The following is a 22,784-nucleotide window of genomic DNA, read 5'->3' as shown; positions in this document are numbered from 1 at the left end:
GAATGCCAATGATTGCTGGCAACCACCAGTAGCTAGAAAAGGCAAGGAAGCACCCTTCCTTAGAGCCTTCAAGGGAGGCCTGCCAACATCTTTGATATCTGACTTCTAGCCCCCAGAACCATGAGGCAGGTTTCTATTGCTTTAAGCAAATAGTTTGCAGTACTTTGTTATGGCAGCCTTAGGACACTAACATAGATTGTGGTATAGGTACAGGAAAAAGGAGTACAGCTGTCACATATACCTAAAACTGGGGCCCAGAGGGTGGAACCTCAAGCCATAGAAAATTATTCTCTGGCTGTGAAACCTACAGAACTTGCTGTGTTGGGCTGCAAACTTGCTTGGGACTCATGACTCTTTTTCTCCTTTGAATTTCTGCCACTGGGAATAAAGATCTTATCCTATGCCTGCCCCATTGTTATTGTTGGAAGCTGATAATTTGTTGCATAGGTCCCCAGATGGAGGGGAATTTTGCCCCAGGATGGAACATATTTAGAATCTCACCCATACTTGATTTAGATGATTTAGAAGATGAGATTTGGAAACTTTTGAGCTGATTCTATTTAGGTTGAGGTTTTTTGACTCAGAGTGATGCAGGAATAGGTTAAGATTGGGGGTTTTTGAAATGAAGTTGAATACATCTGCACATGAAAACCATAAACTTTATGAATTTAAAACGGGGAGTAAAGGCAACTTTCATGAGGTAAAGTGTGTCCCCTTGAAAGAAATGTTGAAGTCCTAACCCCAGGCACCTGATAATGTGACTTTCATCCACTAGGACCATGAGGTAATACTTTCTTGTTGTTTTAAAGCCAGTCTGTGGTACAGCAGTCATGGGAAATTAATACATATAAAGACTCATCCAGCTCCCCAGAGCCAACCAATGGCAAAACTGGGAACTATGAACCTGATTTATAGATTGATTTAGCTAACAAAGGGAGAAAAAAACAAAAATTACTTAAGTAAATAATTTAATAACTATTTCTTCCAAAAACAAGTGGTTGTTCCAATTATTGCATTTATTGATAGAAGGTTCAAGATAGAGGACAAATAGTAGAGTTTGTGAGTGTATATTTATTTAGATACATAGTGACATAAAATTGGCACTGAAGTTATTACTTTCCTTTAATAGAAAGAAATGCAAATTTGAAAGAAAACTCAAAATGCAAAATTACACTATATTCATTAAATGGAGTAAATTTGACCTGTCTTATATATTCAGCTACACAGAGACAAATTCCTATATTTAGCCAATTCCTTAATATTAGCCAACAAGAGCAATTCTTTTCCTTTTATACTGTTTATATCAAATGAAGCCAGAGCTTTCTCTCCTGTGTTTTACATGATCCACTCTATGAAAAGTATTCACTGAATGTGATTAATAACAGAACACGTATTGATTCTTGGATCCAGTTCCTTGTTCCAGGTTATTCCAACGTAACATGCAGAATTTAAGGGTTCAAAAATACAATTAAACTATGACATTCAAAAGTAGTTTTCTTTTTCTTGTTTTTCACTGAAGTGCTGAGTGATAATGACACTCTAAAATAAATGAATACGAGAGTATCTTATATAGTTCCAAAGAACATATTATTAAATTCATTTTGAGTCAAACTGATACATGAAGAGACACAAAATAACTAAAGATGAATCTCTGCAAAGATGAGGTATGGCTCCTCTGACAAACACACAAGGACGCAGATCGCTTGCAGTTGGAAAACTAAGCCCCGAACTGATGAAGTAACAGAAGTGAAGCACCTGATACAAAGAGGTGAAGAACATGAAAACTCATTCGTTCATTGGCACCTCCCTATAAGGGACATTGGGAGGAGGGGCCTTTCAGCAACCAAGGCCCTACCTCTTGTTTCACCATCCAGAGAGGTGGAACCAGACCTCTCTTACTTGTAGTTGAGGACCTGGTAGAAACATAAGTTTTCTGACAATAAAAATAACACATGAGAAGAAAAAAAAAGAAATACAGGAAAAAAGCTCAGATCTTGATGACATTGTTTGAATCTCTGGATGGAATGAGGTCTAGACTATGGGTCTTCAGGCGATGGCTCTTCCTGTTCCCAGTGAGAGGTTCCCAATCCAAGGACTAGTGTTCAGTGATCAGCTCAGACTGGGCATGTGACTTAGGCTAATCTGCAGGGCCAGTCCTTGGGCAATGAGCCTCAGTTTTGTGATCCCTTCCAGGGAAGTATTTTCTTCTTTCCACTTGGCTTTAGGCCTGGAAGTGAGGTTGGTTGTTACCTCCGCCTGCTTGAGAATAACTGGCCTAGGAATGTGGGACTGACTCATGAACACAGAGAAGCAGGATTCAGGTGTTCTTATAACAGCACCAGAGTCCTGTATTCCACTTCGCTTGAAGTCAGATCACTTCTTTGAACTTTTTGGTAATGTCTTTGTTGCTGTGCTACTTTGGGTTAGTTTTCCGTCATAACCAAAACAGATATAAACAATAAACAACATCTTTTCTATTGTTAAATTCAATGTGAGTTGGTTCTTTCTAGAACCTTCTCCCAGAGGCATTACTGAAGGATATGAATCCATTACCAAGGACGCCAATGATCCATTCTGGCATGACCAGAAATGTCATCAAAATAGCTCAAAGGTTGGTTCATAAGAATTTGTGTTATTATAAGAACAACTAATCTTCATAGCTTTCTTCCACCATTGCCAAAGTACCATTTGCAAAAGATTAGAGAAGTTGGCCTTATGTGCCCTAAGGAATAACTAGACTTAATAAGGACAAAGAAATGTCTTGCCCAGATGTCAGTGGGAGCAACAGATGTGCTCTCCTGTCATTGCTCAAGGTCAAGAAGAATCTAAACAAACAGAATCTAAACAAACAAAAGCTCTATATGGCTCGCCAGCCACAAAGGCCCCAACACACCACACGAGATGGAGAGCCTTCAGTTCTGTGGTCTGGCATATGAGCCCTGTGTGTTCTACATTTGACTGACGTGAAAACAAAACACTGGAAATAGTTCATTTTCTGGAAATTCTTTTTTTTTTTTTTTTTTTTTTTTTGTCTTTTTGTCATTTCTTGGGCCACTCCCGGCACATGGAGTTTCCCAGGCTAGGGGTCTAATTGGAGCTGTAGCAGAAGGCCTCGGTGGGATCCGAGCCACATCTGCAACCTACACCACAGCTCACGGCAACGCCGGATCCTTAACCCACTGAGCAAGGCCAGGGACCGAACCCGCAACCTCATGCATGGTTCCTAGTCGGATTCATCAACCACTGCGCCACGACGGGAACTTCTGGAAATTCTTCTTACAGCCACTTGAGGTTCTTAGATTGAACTACTCAGAACCTCTCCTGAAATAGCCTCTGAAGCTACTGATGTGCTCCTCAGACAAGCTGCTTTTCCAAGCTTTCTCTTTCATTTTCTTATCATACTTTCCCAATTTTAGTCATCTTGGCAAAGAATGCATTATTAATACTTTCACCCAGAATAATACAATTTCTTAGATTTTTTTTTGTCCCCTTCAATAGATAATTTTTAAGAAAAACAAAAACCTGCAGCTGCCATTCATGTGGTGGTTTTAATCTATTTTGAATTGGAACAGATTAGCACAAAGAAAAGTTGTGTAACACTGATCAAAGGAAAATGAGCTCAGAACGTCTGGTTCACAACACTGAAAAACAAGGACAGTCTTGTCGTCTGAAAAAAAGTGCCTATTGTGTAATTAAGCGAGATGTCAGCACTTAGCTTGAAAAACATTCCTCCTGGGATGCCCTCCTCCCAGATCCCACCTTGAAGAATCTGGAATGGAGAAGAAGTCTCATCTGTGGATCAGACAGATCAGAGTCACCCCATTCCAGGGGAGTGGAAGGTGCAGAGAACTCATAGGGGGCTGCAGATGGAATGCCAGGGCAGGCATGTCAGACCCCACACACTGCAGGCACCCCAGCTCTGCAGGAGGAATGAAAAATCATCAGCAGCCTGGATTCTGGGATGGCTTGGACATCACTGTCATCATGCTTCCTTAAATATCATTATTTAGAAAACCCATCATTAGGACTACACCACAAGCTTTGATCAAAAAAGAAGCAGTAATTTTTTTTTTTTTTTTTTTTTTTTTTTTAGCACCGCACCTGCAGCATATGGAAGTTCCCAGGCCAGGGGTTCAATAGGAAGTACAGCGGAGGCCTACGCCACAGCCATGGCTACACTGGATCCAAGTCACATCTGTGACTTACACCACAGCTTGCAGCAATGCCAGATCCTTAATCCACTGAATGAGGCCAGGGATTGAACCTGCATTCTCACAGTGAAAACATTAGGTCCTTAACTCGCTGAGCCACAACAGGTACTCCAAAAAGAAGCAGTACTTTTTTTTTTTTTTTTTTTTTTTTACCATTTTTCTTTTCTTTCTGTCCCATAGGCATGTTCATATTTCACATTAATGCTTTGCCACTGAAGATTACTTTCATTAATGTTAATCCAATGGGCAAAAACATCAGCGTCATTTTTAAGGTACAGTAGCCCTCCTGAAACATCAAATTGATTCCACAGGTAGAACTATTGATTAATTATTCACAAAAAGAAATTATTATAGCACTTTTCCTCTAGCAACCACACAGAAAATTCAGTATAAAATTCAAGCTATGTTCCAATAAATGAAATGATACAATCACTTTTGAGCAGTATAGAAAGCAGAATTGTGATAAGTCACTAGGGGGAGAGTCTTCTTTTGCCGTAGATACTAAATTAGAAGCAAAATTAGCTGAAAAGTGGAGTTCCCTAGTAGCTCAGCATGTTAAGGACCTGGTGTTGTCACTGCTGAAGTATGGATAGAAGCAGGACTTCTTTTTTTTTTTTTTTTTTTGTCTTTTTTCTATTTCTTAGGCCGCTTCCACGGCATATTCAGATTCCCAGGCTAGGGGTCTAATTGGAGCCGTAGCCACCAGCCTATGCCAGAACCACAGCAACACGGGATCCGAGCCGAGTCTGCAACCTACACCACAGCTCACGGTAACACCGGATCGTTAACCCACTGAGCAAGGGCAGGGACCGAACCAGCAACCTCATGGTTCCTAGTCGGATTCGTTAACCACTGCGCCACGATGGGAACTCCAGAAGCAGGACTTCTTAAAGACAGGAAAAAAGATATTTTCAAACATAAAAATGACAAAAGGTGAACATCCATTAATTCCAAACGGTAATCTTGGTGTTTGTTATATTACTCATTGTCCTTTTATGAAAGTTTTTTAAGACAAAGCAATAGCACAGGGTAGAAGGGGCCTGACTCGTGGACCCCTCGTCACTTCCCTCCCCCTCACCACCTGTGGGGCCTCCTAAAGCAGCTCCCTTTTGAGGCCTCTCTGTTCCATGTGTGCACAGAGTCTTTCTTCTCTCTATGTTCTATAGATTTGTCCTCCATGAAAGTTCCTGACCAAATTTGCCAAAGTTTGGCAACTGAGACCCTGAACAGGTAAGGGATCTGATTCTTAGCATGTGTGAATGTCAAAGGAAGACAGACAGCAGATCAGTCAGGAGACACAGAGGGTGTCAAACTTGAAACATCTTGTAAAACTGCAGATTAACAAATCAAGACAGGAAAATGTCTCCCGTCCATGACTATAAGTAGATGAAACCCAGCATTGAGACAATTATACAATAAACACAGGTGGTCCAAACATGCTCCCAAGCTTCTTATTAAGAGAGCTGCTTCTATCAAACTCCTTCACCCACTCATTCAGTCCAGTCAGAGAAAGCATGCCAAAGGTCACATACACACTGGGGCACCTTCAAAAACAGGCACTGGAAATGCAACAAAAAAGAGGTGGTTCCTGTCTTCAGGGAGCTCTGCAACAGGGATGATAAGTCTTGTAAACACCCCTCCCCGCAAAAGAGAGTGGCTGGGGTAACCATACAGCACAGCACTATCAGGCCCCAACATCTCTCTTCCCATTTTAGTTGTATCCTTTTTTTTTTCTTTTTTTTTTTTTCTGACTAAGGAAGTAAGATCTTTGTCACTAAAAACTTAAACATTACAGAAATGGGACATGAAAATTTTAAGTGCTGGGAATTCCCATTGTGGCTCATCAGGTTAAGGACCTGACGTTGTCATGGTGAGGATGCAGGTTTGATCCCTGGCCTCACTCAGTGGGTTAAGGATCTGGCATTGCCACAAGCTGCAGTGTAGGTCACAGATGTGTCGTGGATACAGTGTTGCCATGACTGTGGTATAGACCACAACTGTAGCCCTGATTTGACCCCTAGGCTGGGAACTTCCATATGCGGCAGGTGTGGCCATAAAAATTTGTAAGTGCTCCAACACTTCCCACCTCCTTTCCTCTAGGAGATAATTACTGACAATAACAATGTGGTTTCTCTACTTACTGTCTTCCCATTCATACACTAATGTGTGTGTGTATCCTTACACACACACAAATATAGATAGCTATAGCTGTATCTGTATCTATATCTAGACATAGAACCATTCTCTGCATACACATCTATAAGGTACATTCTATGCTTGATCTTTTGCAAGTTGTTTTCCTCTATGAATTACTATGGCTCAGTCCTGGTTCATTAAGAGTAAAGACGTCAAGAATTCTTGAGACCCAAGGGTAAGATCAGTCTGCAGTCAAGTTTTGTTTGGCCCAAGTAGTGAGGTCTGCACAACATTTTATGCACAACATTTTAAATTTCAATTTGCTGCCAATATTTTTTAATGGGATGGTTCATGTCAAAATACAGATTTTCAGGTCTGACAACAGTGTACCTACCTTTGCATGTGACAGCTGCAGCTAGAGATGAGCAGTGGTAGCCCACTGGTATGGGTTGTATTTGTCTCAGCTCCTTCTTCTCCATCATATCCCTGACCTGAGCCTCAGAATCACTACAATTTATCATGACATCTGGCCTACTGGACTCCTATCTGCTGCCTGCCTGGTGGGCTTTCTAGAGTTTGCAGCTCTGCCAAGTTTAGTTCTGACTCATGCATGGCCAACAGGAATTCACTCTGCTCAGGGCATAAGGGTAGAGATGAAGAGAGGATGATTTCATGGAGGAATTTGAGCTTAGGTAGATTCTTCCCCAAGAAAGAGAATATCTATCTCTAAAGCAATAATAAAAGGAATTCGGTCATTTCTAACAAGGAAATCCTAAAAGCCGTACTGAGCAATAAATAAGTCAGATTCTGAATAAGGACCTTATGTGTGTGTTATTCAGAAATATACAGCTCTGTGAGCTTCAAAATTCAGGCCAACCATTAGCTTAAAAGCAACAAAAGCAAGAACTATATGCTGCTGGCTGCTCTGAGTGGCCCCTCGGGAGGAGAGGTTCAGCCCCTTAGGCCCTAACTCATGCTACTTGACCTCCTTGATTTGTCTGTCATCTTAGGATAGCTGGTCATGGACAGAGTCAGACATAAAAGTGCAAGAAAAAAAATGGGTTAGTTTATAAAAAGGCCCACTGCACTGGCCAGGGTTCTCTGGTCACCAGTAAAATATAGTCACTTTGGAAATTTAAACCAAGACAGAATGTTCAGAAAGCACAAGGGGACCTCAAAGAATCAACAAGAAAACTAGAGAGAACAAGACATGAGAAAGAAGGAACAAGGGCCACCATGGAGTTCCAAATAGCAAGAATTATTCAATATGACAAGAAAATGCCAGAGATGGGCCGGCGTGGGAGGGAGCGAAACAGCACCGGCTGCAAGCCACATGCAGCGCCTAGGCTTCCTCCTTCTAGCCGGCCTTGATCCAGTAGCCAACAAGAAAGACACAGTGAAGAGGGGCAGCCTGGGGAGCGAGTGTGCTGAGAGGACCTGGGGGCCCTGCACTCCCAGCAGCAAGAACTGCAGCATGGGTTTCCTCGAGGGCCCAGATGCAGCACGTCCTGTGCCAAGTGCCCAGTAACTGGAAGAAGGAGTTTGAAGCCGACTGCAAGTACAAGTTTGAGAGCTGGGAGGCATGTGATGGGGGCACAGGCACCAAAGCCCGCCAAGGTACCCTGAAGAAGGCTTGGTACAATGCTCAGTGCCAGCAGACCATCCATGTGACCAAGCCCCACGCCCCCAAGACCAAAGCCAAGGCCAAAACCAAGAAAGGGAAGGGAGAAGATTAGCAGCCAGGCCTGGATGCCAAGGAGCCCCTGGCTTTACTCCAGGGGCCTGACCCATGCCCTCCCTCCACAGACCCAAAATATAACCCACCAGTGCCTTTTGCCTACTCATTAGCTTTATCAATCATGCCCTGCTTCCTCCCTTTCACTCTCCCATACCCCCGCCCCCAGGTGCCCAAAATCAGGAGGGACAAGAAAGTCTGGGCAGCTTGAGCCTCCTCCCCAAAAGGATTTGACTCCCCTGCACCCCCTTTTCTACTTCCTCCCAATGACACCATTACTAAGAAACGGAAAACAACAACAAAAAACTATCATTTTTTCCTCAATAAAAGCTTTTCTTTTAATATTAAAAAAAGAAAGAAAGAAAGAAAATGCCAAAGAGTGTCTGGGACATTCTGCTCAATTTGAAGTCCTAGGGAGTCTAAAAGGCCAGGTTTGTGTCAAGGGCCTCCCTTTGCTGGGGTGATCGGGTGCTAAGGGGGAAAGCTGGGCACCTTGGTTAATACATTCAAACAAGGACACTCATCGAACAAGAACCCCAAAGAAGGTGGGAATTCATTATGAGGGAGAAATAATATATCATACTCAGCATCTTTGTGACACTCAGTGTGGCAGGTCTCCACTCCTTCCTCGCCTTGCTGGAATAAATTGGTGATTTCAAGTTCATTGCCACCTTTGTGTTGAACAACACAATGAGGACTTCCAGAAGCAAAGAGAAAGAGAGTACATAAAAATCAAATCTTCAGTTTGTTCTCCACAATAACAACCAAAAAGCAGCAGCATGTTTTGTCACAGAACTCTGTAAAGCAAAGATGACCTTGTAGCCACTGTGATCTGTGACTCAAGATCAAAGGAAGAAACAGCAAAAGTTGTATTCCTTCCCCATCTCTTCTATCTGGCTGTGTTTTTTGACGTTTTTTGTTTGTTGGTTTGTTTGTTTTGGTTTGGTTTTTTTGCTCTCTAGGGCTGCACCCATAGCATGTGGAAGTTCCCAGGCTAGGGGTCAAATCAGAGCTGCAGCTGCCGACCTACACCACAGCCACAGCGATGCAGGACCCAGCCTTGTCTGTTATTGACACTACACACAGCTCATGGCAACACTGCATCCTTAACCCACTGAGTGAGGCCAGGGATGAAACTGCATCCTCATGGATACTAGTCAGGTTCATAACCTGCTGAGCCACAGCAGGAACTTCCTACTTGCCTGTGTTAAAGACAGTATGTGGCAAGAGACAAACATGCAGGCTAAACACAATGCTACTGACCCGGTAAGGAAAGGACACTATATATGAAGAGCGGAGCCCAACACCTGGAGGTCTGTGCAAGGTGTGTCTGCTCCTCCCAGCAAAGCATGCCAGGTGAGGGGAAGAAAGCATTCCCAATGCTGCTTCATTTTCCCTCCCCATTCCTAATTGCTCCTAGCAAAGAAGCCTCAAAGAATTAGAGGCCATAAATAGGAATTCCCTATATAGCAATCCAGTATGAGGAAACAAGAGCCTTCAGTCATGAGTTTTGCAACAAATTAACCACAACCTAAGACACTGCCTAAAGGGAACTGTGCCTCATTATTACACCCACTTGCCTGCCTCCCCACCACACCGACATACATATACTTAGAAGGCAAAACTAAGCAACCCAGGGAAAAGGCAGATGCTGGTGGTATAGAAGAATTCCTAGTCTAGCCTGAATTCCCCAGAGCCTAGTTCTGGCATTAAAAGCTGCCCTTTATCCACCTGATTCCATGTAGTTTCTTTCACCAACAAAACAAGAGGAGTTTATTCAAGGTGCTTTTCTTCATCAGCAGTTCCCCTTTGCTTTCTTCCCCCTGGAGTTTTGTTCAGCACTTCTGTGTGCCAGGGTTTTTTTTTTTTTTTTTTTTTTTTTTTTTTTATTTCTCTGCCATGGCATGCAGTGGCTAATGTGGGATCTCAGTGTCCAGACAGGGATTGAACCCAGGCCACAGTGGTGAAAGCACTGAATCCTAACCACTAGACCTCCAGGGAACTCCCTGTCAGGACATATATTTTACATCTTTAAACGTCCCATGTAGTGCTCCCTACAGGCAGGTACTAACCATTTCTACAGAAAAGGCAGACTCACAGAAAAATAGATGATGCTCAAGTTTCCAGGCAGTTGGCAAATAGAAGGGTGGTTTCACATCCACCAAAACCCCAAGCTCTTTCCCTGCTGTCTCTGACCTTCATCTCAATAGCAACTCATGAAGTGGTTGGCCCCAAATAAGATGGGAACGCTGTTTCTCAGAGGACCTGGCCCAGTGCTGAACATATACAGTAGGCTCTTGCCCTATTCATACAAATCAAATGGACACAGAGATGGCTGACTGGATTAATGAAGGATGGATTAATTCATGGATGAATAAATGCTGATTTAGGGAGCAACTGAATTAGGCTATTTCAACCAACGGGCATGATTCTTCACACTCTTCAGGTAATGCTTTGGCACTGCTATGTGAATGTTAGTCCACTCAGTGCATTCAACTGCAAGGAACAAAAAAGCCACCCAACAACAGCTTAAAGAAGTAAGAGCTTTTTGTGCACAAATGAGCAGTTAGTTTGCAGCTAGCTATTCAGGAACATTCTCTGAGGTATCAGCTTCTCCCAACTTGCTAGCCTTCCATCTTTAACCTATGGCTTTCATTTTCATGGTAGCAGAATGGCTGCTCCATCTCCAGACATAGCAACTGTGTTCCAAATAGGAAGAAGGCAAATGAAGAAAAGCTTCCTCTTTATGTTTTTAAGTAATGGGGGAAAAAAAAAAACCCTCTAGGAATGTCAGCCAATATCCCATTGGCCAGAACTAGGTCACATGGGCATTCGTAGATGAAAGACAGTCTGAGAGAACAAGGAGAAGAGGGCAAGGGAGGAGGTTGAAACAGGCTGTGTGAGTTATTCTATAGAGTCTACCATAATGGGTTTATAGCATAAGCCATGATCAATAATTTCAGCAGATTCTAGAAAAAAAGAATGGTTCTCTGTGATTTTCTTTGTTCAAGAGCCAGTATAAAATCATGCATAATTAGAGACTTGAAAGTAAAAGTTTTTGTGTCCCACCATGCCAACCAAATATATCATCCTCATAATTTATTCATCCCATGAGCCCTTGTTGGGTTAAGGATAATTTTTTCCATGAATGATATCTGGCATATAAAAGGCCACTTAGAAATGTTGCTAAGTCAGACTAGATCACATTTATCTAATAATGAAAAAGAAGGGTATGTCCTAAATGCTAAAAGCCATAGATTCAAAAGAAATAGGGGACACCATTCCTACCGTTAAGGAGTTTACAATCTAGCAAGGCCTCAGAAATGCACATCAGTCAGGGCCAGGGCCCATATCCCTAGCAAAGCAGAGAAACCAGGTCTGCAACAAGGCTGAAAGGAAAGCAACCAATGTCAGTAGGTGGGAAAGAGACTGTCTTGTTTGCTAAGAACTCTTCCCTTCCCCACCTCAACCCTTCAGGTGGCCTGGTTATTCTGCTGCCCTTGGGTTCCACCTCTCTATCCTAATTTACAAACAAACAAACTCCTTTGTGCAGGAGAGCTTAAGCATTTCCTTTCATTTGCAAGCATCATAACCCCAATGGAGACAAAGACATTTCAAACTTAGACACAGATAGGCTGGACAAAGGTGGCTCCAGGCTGCTGGCTATGATGTCCAGAAGATGGGAAGTGGGTACCTCTAACTGCCATAAGATCAATATGATGGGAAATACTGAGAGCAGTGATGAGGCTGCTTTATAGTTACTGATCTTGGGACAATGGCAAGGTTTCTCACCCATGCCAGGTAGAAATATGGATCCTATCAGCCAATATGGTCCAAGACTGGGTATTGGTATCACCATGTATCTTGTGCAAAGTTATAGGGCAGGCACAAGATGTATTCTTGCTCTTTCATTTCAATATTCAATTCTTAACAGAAGCTACCAGAAAACTAAAACAGGAGCTCATGGAAGCTCCAAGCCCTTTCCATACATCTCACTCATGCATATCTTCCATCTGGCTGCTCCTGAGTTATATATCCTTTTTATAATAAGCCAGTGATTCATTTACATCTCTTTTCCCCAGCTTTAAAACTCCTCAATGAGAAGCTCAAGATAAGAGCACAGAAAGAAGCAGTTCTCAATGGGAGGAGGCCTCACCTGGCACAAGGATTTAGTCATCAATTAGACATAAACCCTGGTTGGAGACTAACCTGGGCTTTAGATACAGGTCCAGTCTCCAAGGCTCTGGAGCAAAGAAGGTGCTGCCTGAGGGCCCAGTGCGATGTGTGCCTCAGACTCAAGGACCACTCCCTCAGGCAACAGCACCCACTGAGAAGCTCTGGATGGGATGCCTGTCCTTCAGATGACTCCCTGACCTCGAGGAGCCCCTGATAGGATGCCCACTCCCCAGGCAACTCGGTGACCAGGGAAGCCACCACAGGACATCTGCTCCTGGCACAAACTGAAAAGTGGATGGCAGAGTGGAGGGACCTTCAGCTCACCTCCTCTCACGAGAACACCAGAAAATGAAAACAAAATGTATATTTTACCAAAGTAAAAATGGCAGATTAATCTTTTTGATGTTATATAAAGCTTAGATCAAGTACATCATTTGTAAAGATGATCACCAATCTACTGGTGCCTCTCTTAATGACTGTTAAATTACCCCTTTAATGGATAATTAATGCATTTAATGTCTCTCACTATTATGATAACTTTTATGCAAATTTAGAATGATAATAGCTGACAAACACAATGCTCCCTTTATCATAATTTAGCCATCAAAATGCCCTTGCTACAAAAGACAGGTCACCTCAAATGCTTTTAATAATAATTTAGTCTTTCTTTTAAACAAAGAAATACGCATTAATTATACACTGATTTCTCAAAGAGTTTTTCCATCTCCCAGGGAGCTGCTCTGAAAATCAGGAACAAGAGGTCATCCTGATTTCCCAAAGCAACATTTTTTAGGAAGGTTTTCACAACTGAAAATTGTTTGTAAAAGTCTTCATGTCCCTTATTTGGAGACTGATAAAGATAAATCACCCATCCTAAGGCATATCATAAAACACAAAGTACTAACTAAAATCCCCTACATGTCAGCAAACAAATTATTTTTCTACCGTATTTTGGAAGCAACTCACAAGATAGTTAAGGCGAAAAAAAAAAAAAAGATTCACTTAGAAACCAACAGATTTTCCATATTCAAAGAGCATTGGTAGCAATAAAGGAGTGACCCTTTCCTACTACCCTTCCCAAGAGTTAACAAAGCCTTTCTTGTCCTCAGAGAAATTTTAGCCATTTAATCATCACTAATTTATCATAATTCTATTTGCCTATAATATTCTCCTTAATACAACCCCTACAGAACTCATATATCCACTGTGTGTACATCTATGTCTACATCTTCCCCCTATCCCACCAAATCAGCTACCAAGCATCCATAATGTCTATTCCCTTCTGGCCAGTGACTGATGGTGTACCAACCTGCAAACATTCTCAGTCAAAGAGCATCTGTCTCCCTTGCTACCTGAGTGCAGTCTGGCACCTTTGTTGCCATTGACTGGGCTTCCTGACTAGCTGTGTTTAACCATCTTAACGGACCAGAGAGATGGAAGGATCCATGTCCATAAATGCTATAAAAAATTAAGGGAGCAAAGAATGGAGGGTGTTTTCTAGTGGTCCCAAGAATCCTCAAGGAAATGGATCTGTAGGCAATCAGGGATACCTGAACATAGTGAAAAGACTTCCTGAACATCCCTGTGCTCTGGGAAAAGTGACCAGCAATGTTTGAACCCCTTGGCTGAAGGCCTACCATGATGCAGGAACACATCTTCTGATTCTCTTAGAGTTTGCATTTCTAGGAAAGCTATGCCCTGCTAAATGGGATCTGCACGAATCTGATTTAGCATATTGGCCAGAATGAGTCAAGCGAACAATAGGGAGGAAAATACCGAAGGGGTTTTATTTCAGTTAGAAAAATTCAAATACAAACAAACACACACAGACACACACGTAGTCAAGGAACCTCCAACAAGCATGTCCATTACACATTGCTCACAGTGGCTAAATCCTGGGCGGGGGAGGGAGGGGAAAGCCTCTCAATGAAGGAGCAGAAAATTAAGGTGGTGCAAAATTAAGGTGGTGAAAAAAATCTAACACAGTAGTCACCATGAATCCTTGTAAAAAATACATTAAATAAAAAAGCAAATTGCAGAATGTCGTGTAAAATGTGAACGCACATATAAAATCATAAGTCAACATTCTGCATTTTGTAAGGTACATATGCAGGTGTATAACCATATTTTTTAAAAAGTCAGGAAGGAGAACCACCAATTTGAAATACTGATTGTTCTAGATATTACAGTATGAATGCCTGATTTATTGCAATCTACTGACAGAGATGTTTCTAGTGACTTGCAGAGAGTTTATTTGCATTTAGATCCTTTTACATTCCCACTTTGTAAGTACGATTGTTTATTTTCTCTGTACACATTTAATATCACAATTGGTTTTATAATTTTTGCTTCAATCATATGGTTTAAGAAACTTGTGAGAAGAAGGATAATCCATTATATTCACCTCTATTTTTACCCATCCCAATGTTCTCCTTTCCTTTCTGAAGCTGTAAGCCTCTGCTACCATTTCCTTTCTGTTTAGAGAACTTCCTTTAGCCATCCTGTAAAAGGAGCAAAAAATTCTCTTAGCATTCCTTAATCTGAGAATTTCTTTACTTCCCTTTATTCCTGAGGGATATTCTTGCTACAATTTCAGTACTGAAAAAATATTATACGACTTCCTCTGGCCTCCATGGATTCAGATGAGAAATCTGTTGTATTTCAAGTAATAAGTCCATTCTTTCCTTTGCTTTTAGTTTTCAGAAGTTAAATCCTAATGTGTCTTCATATAAATTTCTTTGGGTTTATCCTGTTTGGAGTTTACTCAGCTTCAGCTTCTTAATCTACAGGTTCATGTCTTTCACTAAATTAGGAAGTTTTCAGCCATTATTTCTTTGAACACTTTTTCATTCTCACTTTCTCCCCTGGTCTCTGAAAATATGAATGCTAGTTCTTTTTTAATTATTCCAGACTATGACCCTGCCCCAGCTCTGTTCCCTTCTTTTTCCAATCTATTTCTCTGTTTTTCAGTCTGGGTAAATTCTAGTGTAGCTTCTATTGATCTGTCCTCAAGTTCATTTATTCTATCCTATCATCTCCACTCTACTATTCAGCCCATCCAGTGAGTTTTTCTTTTATTTTGGTGATTGTATCTTTCAGCTCCATAATTTCCATTTGATCCTTTTTATAACATTTATTTCTTAGTTGAAATTTTCCAATTTTCATTTGTTTCTAGAAAATATGCAATTCTTGTTGAAATATTTTTATGATGGCTTCTTTAAAACCCTTGTTTGATATTTTAGATAAAATCCAATATCTGGTTCATTCTTGATTCATGTTGGTTGTTTTCTCATTCACATTGTGATTTTTCTTGGTTCTTGGTATGAGGAGTGATTTTCAACTGTATCTTGGACATTCTGGATATTATGAAACTCTTAATTCTATTCATTCTTCTCCTTTAGCAGTCTGTCTTCCAGCAGGAAGGCTGGATGAGTGCATATATAGCTTCCCAGTGGGCCTTGTCTACACTATCTCAGCAAAAGTGGCACACTGCACTCATCTTACTGCATTCAGGTGAGGTAGCCCTGATAACAACTTCCCAGTGAAAGCAGGGCTCCAACTCATGTCACTTGGTTGGCTCTATGTAAATGTGTAAGTTCAGCTTCCTGATGAACTCCACTGCCACTGGAAGAGTGGGGGATGGCAGAAGTGACACTATTTTATTGCTGCTGAATGGACAAGGAAGCTCAGCTCCCAATGGGCCCTACTAACCCCAAAGGATAGGAGAGCAGAATGCCCATTTCCACATCCTCATTCCACTTTATTGATGTTAGTGGAGGTGAAAGCTCACCTGCCCACTGGGTCTGCTCTCACGGGTTGGAGAGACTAGAGTACTGATGAGTCAAACCACACTGATGAGTCTCCCTGATGCCATATGGGACCTCATTAGCACCGGTGGGGCACTGAGCCAAAACCAGAGGGACAACTAACTCTGCTTTACACCATCTCCTTCGGTCTCATTGCTGCTGTGTGGGTGGGTAATGTGGAAGGTCAGCTTCCCACTGGGGCAGGAGAAAGGAGAATGCTGATGAATTCCAACTTGCACTGCCTCACTTAGTCCTGTTGACACAGGGCAGTAGTGGAGGCTCAGCTCATTCTGGAATAAGAGCACCAAGAAGCGGCTGGAAGCTCAGGTTCCACTCAGCCACACAAACACCACAAAGTGGGAGAAGCTGACACTGCTGCTTCGGTCAGGCAGGAAATGGGAGACCAGTTCCTTGCTCAGTCCTGCCCAGACTACCAAGTGGGAGAACTGAAGCACTGCTGCCTGATTGTATAGATGGGGGCATGGGGTAGAAGCTCAGCTCTCTGCTTGGCCTGCTAAAACCACAGAGGGGTGAGGGACTATTTATTTCATTGGTACTTGGCTGGTGTACAGAGAATATTCTCAAAAAGGTTTTCAGCTATTAGGCCATTCTCTTCCCAGTCCTCCATGGAAGCAGGGTTTTTGTGTAGTCTGTGCTTATTGGCAGTCCAGGTGGGAGGCTTATGGCGTGCTCTGTTCATGATGTATGAGAAGTAGTAAGAAACCCAGGGGATCCACAGCCGTGTGGTTCCTCATGTCTGAAGGTTCTCAGACTATCTGTCTTCTTCCTTCTACCTTTCAAAGTCTTCCTATGCTCATTCTTTATGGGATGTCTAGAGGTTTTTAGTTTTAAGTGGGAGGATCTGGGAATAATGAGGCTACTCCATCTTTCCTAGAACTGGATAAATCAATAATGTCCTATTTCTTAAAGAGGAATGATTCGGATATTTTTTTGGACCAATTCAACTTTTGATAAAAACCTAAAGAATATTTGGGAAAAGTAACTCCAGGAAGAAATACCTGAAGATGACAACTCTACTATTTCCAGAACACATTCCTTCATTTGATATTTATCCACTCAGTACCTACTAAGTTGCAGGCTCTGAGATTGCTGGAGTTACAACAACCAAGAAGATAAGAGACGCAGTCTCCATTCTCAGAGTTTACAATGTGAAAGAGAGACAGACATTGAACAAGGAAGTAAATACCCAGCTACTCACAACTGCAATGACTATCCCACTGATCTGTATTCATCCTTCTCTTTCTCAACCTCCAGTGCAAATTAAGCACAACACAAAGTCATTTTATAATCCATTTCACAAGTGGATCTGTATTTACTTTTTGCTTTGAATCAAATCACCGGCTCTATAAAAATATTCTGACTAGACTATGTTAGCCTACCTAAACTAAAACAACTTGATTTTCTTAAAAAAGAATTCCACCACTTAATTATTTTGGCCCAAGAAAAGGCGTGGTAAAAACAAAAACAAAAAAGGCCATTGCATCAAGCAAGACCCAGTAATTGTTGGTCATTATTTGCAACTGGAAATTAGAAGATACAATGCAGACAGCATGAATGGGGAACTTGCAAAGTGTCAACATTTACTACATCCTCATGTTATATCTTAATTAAAATAAATTAAATCCTGGAAGGCTTTCTTAAGATTAATGCCTGGAGTGATTTATAAAAAAATAATAAATAGCAACAGCAATATGAATATGCTGAAAGCCTCACATTTCTAATATATATGCAATGTTTCGATAAACCCTTAAGAGAATCCTAATCAAGCCTTGTGGGAAGAAAGACATGAAATGAGCCTACTGGCTCTGAAGAAGCAGAGAAAATGATTTCAATGCTTTTGTTTTCAGGGGCAAACTGATAGAGAACATGTTTTTTCTTCCTCCTTTAAAATGGATACCAATATTTTGGAGAATGACACTTTATCCTAGAATCCACAATGTTACAGAAACACATCTGCGTTTTTTGCTCTAGTTACATTTTGATATCAGCATCTGAAAACACACAATGAACTGAGATTGAAAACAAACACAACCTTTTATTCCCAACAAGTAAAAGCTTCCTTGTTTATTTTCTCATAATAAAAAGTAGTATAATTTCATCATAAAAATTAGAAGGTACAGAAAAATAAAAATATTTAAGTAGCTACAATTCTAATAGTCCAGTGAATAAATAGTCTTTTAGATGTGTGTCTATGAACATATACATTTGTAAAAATGGGACCACAACAGTACAAGAGCATTTTGCAGTTTCTATTTTATTTTTGCCTGAGAATGTAGTGTAGCCATCTTTTCACATCAGTGAATATAGACCTTCATCATAGTTTTTATGGCTATAACTTATCTGAACCCCTACAGATGAATATGAGGTCCAAACAACCAACTTTTTCAATACATTTTATACGTACAGATTAGATAAAGCTACAAGGTTAAGTTATTTGAAGGATATACATTGAATAATATATATATTATATGATCTTGTACTATAAGTAATGAATCAATCAATTATACTTTATTGTATTTATATATATTGTTAATAATACAGTGTCATATTACTTATATTAACTATTCTATGAAATAATTAATTTTCCAGTAAACCTCCACAATAATCAAATAAATGTAGAGGAACCCTCTACTGATAGTGTCTTCATAGATCTAAGGTTATCACTCTAGTCTGAAAGTGCTTGTTGCGGAGGGCATTACAGGTCTGGAGAAAACTCAAAGGTCTGTCTGGTTTTGGACTTCACTGCAGGGTAAACCCACGGCATATCTGAGGGACCCAGAGTACCCAAGATCCATCAGGAAACTAAACCATGTTTAGGACTAGGCCAACTTCTGAGTATGCTGAGTTGGAAGAGGAGCTTTAATCAAAGATATAAAAAATGATTTCTTGGTAGTTTAAATTCCAAATGTTGGCTCTGGGACAAAGAGTTATAAATTACAAAAGTCAAACAATTCACTGGAGATCTTAATAATAAACGCACAAATAATTCTAAATGAGCCCAACAGCTCGATCAAAGCTATGTTACTGACCTAACCCCAATACTTTTTACATTTTAAAGGGATTGGAGGGGAAGGGAAATATTAGTAATCTTTCGAAAAATGAAAAATAGCAATACTGCGTCTTGGTAAATCTGCAGAGAATAATTTGTATTGAAAGGGATACCTAGCAAATAACAAATCACATATACAGCGAACTGTAAAACGTGCTTGGGGCTTTGAAATGTTTTCGTATTTTCCCACAATTTACACAGGAAGTTGTTGTGTAGCAAGGACACAATTAGTATCAAATATGATTAATTCATACTGTAGGGAAACTCAGGAAGTGTTTTGTGTTTTGATACTGCATTGTGGCTTCTTTTCCCCCAATTCTCTATCCACTGTACAGTCGAGTAGGCATTTATAGGGCATTCATCCCTTAAAATTCTAAAGAGAATGTCAGATTATAATCAGCGAATTTGGGCGTTTTTCTTTCAAAGGCTGGGAAATTTAACCCTACATTATTCTTACTTCATGGATGTTACATTTTCAGCAATATAATGAAATCCATAAAAGATTATTTTAAAAATTAACCCAAGCAAGTGCTTCATTCCAAGAAAAGTCTACAGCCAAAAAAAAAAAAAAAAAAAAAAAAAAAATGTACCAAAGCAGGTACTGGAGATAAGCAGAAGAGCTTGGCAAAGGGCCATTCACTCTACAGTCATCCATAAAGCACCACCCTGGTATAACCCCCAGGACATCTGCTAGTCCCTTTCAACTCTTACTGAAATCTCATGTACAGCTGAGAAGCTTAAGACCACTCTTACAGAAGGTACTACACCAGCAGGGCTCCCCTGCACTGAAGACAGGCTCTAGACGAAATGCCCAATCTAATATCAGGCTCTGACACTCCCCCAACACATATTCCCACACCAAGAGTTTTGTGGCTTAAAAAACAGGAGATTGGAGCTCCTGTGGTGGTGCAGCAGAAACAAATCTGACTAATATCCATGAGGATGGGGGTTTGATCCCCGACCTCACTCAGTGGGTTGGGGATCCGGCATTGCTGTGAGCTGTGGTGTAGGTCACAGAAATGGCTCGGATCTCACATTGCTGTGGCTGTGGTGTAGGCCAGCAGCTGTGGCTCTGATTGGACCCCCAGCCTGGGAACTTCCATGTGCCTCGAGTGTGCCCCCACCAAAAAAAGATTTCTCTACTCTTTAAGAAAAAAATAAAGAAAAAGCACAGCTTGCTATTATAATACTTACAAAATAACTTTACATGGGTCTCAAGCTTTTCTAAAAATTAGTTTTATAATTTTTCAGTTTGATTAAAGCTATCCTTACTTTCTTTTAACATCCCCTTTTTAAATCTGACGATCTCATCCCCTATTAGCCATGCTCTAGGGGAAAAAATGTAGCTCATTAGGAGTGGAAATCTATAGCAGCTGCCAGCCTTTCCGCTTTTGCTGTTACTATCCAGCCTAGAACTGACTTTGTATACCAGAGGGAATGGCTTCATTACCTCTGCTTCCAACCACCCATCTTCCTCTGGGAGCATCTCTCCAGCTTGAGTCTTTACACCAGAATGGCTGACCAAAGACTTAGCCTCCTTGGACTACAAAAACCATCTCATCCCTCCTATTGTCAGGGGCAAACCCCCAGCAGTAAAGACATATTTCTCCTTTTTTGAAGTAAACCAAACACAGATCTGTAAAAGGCAAATCAACTTCACTGGGTATAGGAAACCTAGAGTAACTGGATAAGTTATGTTAATACACACTAACCAAAAGCATCAAGGAAATGACGTCTGAGGAGTGTCAGAAAAAATTCAAAAGCAAGCAAACAAACAAAAAGCAACATACACAGAAACTGAGACAGTTTCTTTCCTTTTATTCTTCTTGTGTTTTTGCTAAATTCAGAAAGGTAGAGAGAGATCAGTGAAAGGAGAAAGAAGGCCCCTTTGGATGAATACAGAGAAGATATTAAAAACTAAAAGGTTAAAAAAAAAAAAGAAATACTTGGAAGTTCAGATTTTTAGTTCTGGCTTGACATTTTTAAGGATTTTTTTTAACATCCAGAAATGGGCTCACAGTTGCACTGGTGTGAATCATCAGCGACATCTAGTGGATGGCAATATTACGGTGTCTGGCGGCAGCTTAAATTCAAATCAGATCTTGGACTTCAGAGCCTCACCCTATCTTAACATTTTTCGTTGGCACACACGCACACACACACACACGCTATATATATATATATATATATATATATATGGAGAGAGAGAGAGAGAGAAGAGAGGGAGAGAGAGAGGTGACCTCCATTTGCTTTAATTCAATAAGTCTGTCTGAGTTTAGTCTGAAGATAGGAATGTGGAGGAAACTGTTAAGTTGCTTAGTCAACCTGGCAAGGATCATGCGTAGGAAGAACCTGAGAAAGTCTGACTTTGTACCGGCTGAGACCTAGGCTTTATAAGGCTGCGTTGTTGCTCAGATTGATTTAATTCTAGTGGAAGAAGAGAGGGCCACATGGTAAACAAACACTGAGGTAGTAATTACGTGACTATGGCCAATGCTGTTTCACCCCTGTCAAGCACATTATGCTTCAGATATTTTTCAAAATGACTTGACATTTTTTCTGCATGACATGCATTGGGTTTGATACAGTGAAAACAGCTGGTTGCCTCCTGCTGCCTGGAAGATCCAGCAGTGGAGAAGTAACACTGAAGACTTTTCACTTGCAGGATCTCTTATAAAACATGCAAAAGGAGTTCGGTGCTGTCACATGCTGGTTGGAAGGAAGGAGGGTTTGGGAGAGGGAAGGCAGGGCTTTGAAGGTAGTAGGATCTGAGGTCCTGGTCCAGACTCCCAGTTCTCTGCCCTACCTTGCAGGTCCCAGCTATCTGACCTTGGAGATAGTATTACCTGTTAATCCTCCCCATGTGAAGTGGGAAAGCACCACCCACCTTCCAGGGTTGTAACCTGTTAAGTAATCAGCATGGTCCCTGAGACTGATAACCTGGCTAGGATAACTGGACTAGAAGCACCTGCAGGCAGGGAGCATGTCCCATGTGTTTATAACTACAAATAGGGTTGCCAGGATAACAAATAAAAACACAGGACTCCCAGTTATATTTAAATTTCAAATTCAACAGAGTATCTATATTTCATCTGGCCATCCTACCCGTTTGCCTACCGTAATCCTGGTTTATAACTATTGTCCAGGAGCAATTATCAATAGCTCTTCTTTCCCTTTAAAAGCATCTTGATTTGAAGATCACTACTTTTGGATACCTATTCCAAAGCTCACACCAAGCGCAATCCATGGATGTAAACCACCCCACACACACCCCCACCCTGCCCCAGGTGCACATCTTAAACAACCAAAAGAACAGCTATTTTCTGGAAAGAAGACCCGAGGGGAGCACGTGTGCCCAAGATGTTTGCTAATTTAAAAGCTTCTCTCTGTTATGCCCTTTGAAAAATCTGTTTTATGAAACGTTTTATTAGTCAATAGATATGTATTGATAATCCAAAAGTGTCAGGACTCTCTGATACTCTGCAAAGCCAAATGACCCGGCAGAAAGCATACACCAAGCAAGTCAACAGTAGGCTTGGTCTCCAAAACAAAGGGACAAGAGAAAAGAAAGAGGAGGGAGTGAAGCAGAGAGAGGGAAGGAGGAAGGGAGTTAGAGAGGGGAGGAGGGAAGGAAAGGTAAAGGCTTGGGG

At 41.1% G+C, this 22,784-nt stretch overlaps 1 protein-coding gene and 1 pseudogene across 4 annotated transcripts in view; one reads left to right on the top strand and one right to left on the bottom strand.

Moving 5' to 3' along the window:
* The window catches only part of CACNA2D3 (calcium voltage-gated channel auxiliary subunit alpha2delta 3), an 802,825-nt gene that overhangs the window by 517,169 nt on the left and 262,872 nt on the right, over positions 1-22,784 (bottom strand). The gene's annotated exons all lie outside the window — the stretch shown is intronic.
* LOC110256247 lies at positions 6,230-9,948 on the top strand (annotated as a pseudogene).

This window comes from Sus scrofa, chromosome 13 (assembly GCF_000003025.6).
Source record: "Sus scrofa isolate TJ Tabasco breed Duroc chromosome 13, Sscrofa11.1, whole genome shotgun sequence".
Classification (NCBI taxonomy): Eukaryota; Metazoa; Chordata; class Mammalia; order Artiodactyla; family Suidae; genus Sus; species Sus scrofa.
Note: the sequence above shows the minus strand (reverse complement) of the source record. Positions and strands in the feature narration are given on the sequence as shown.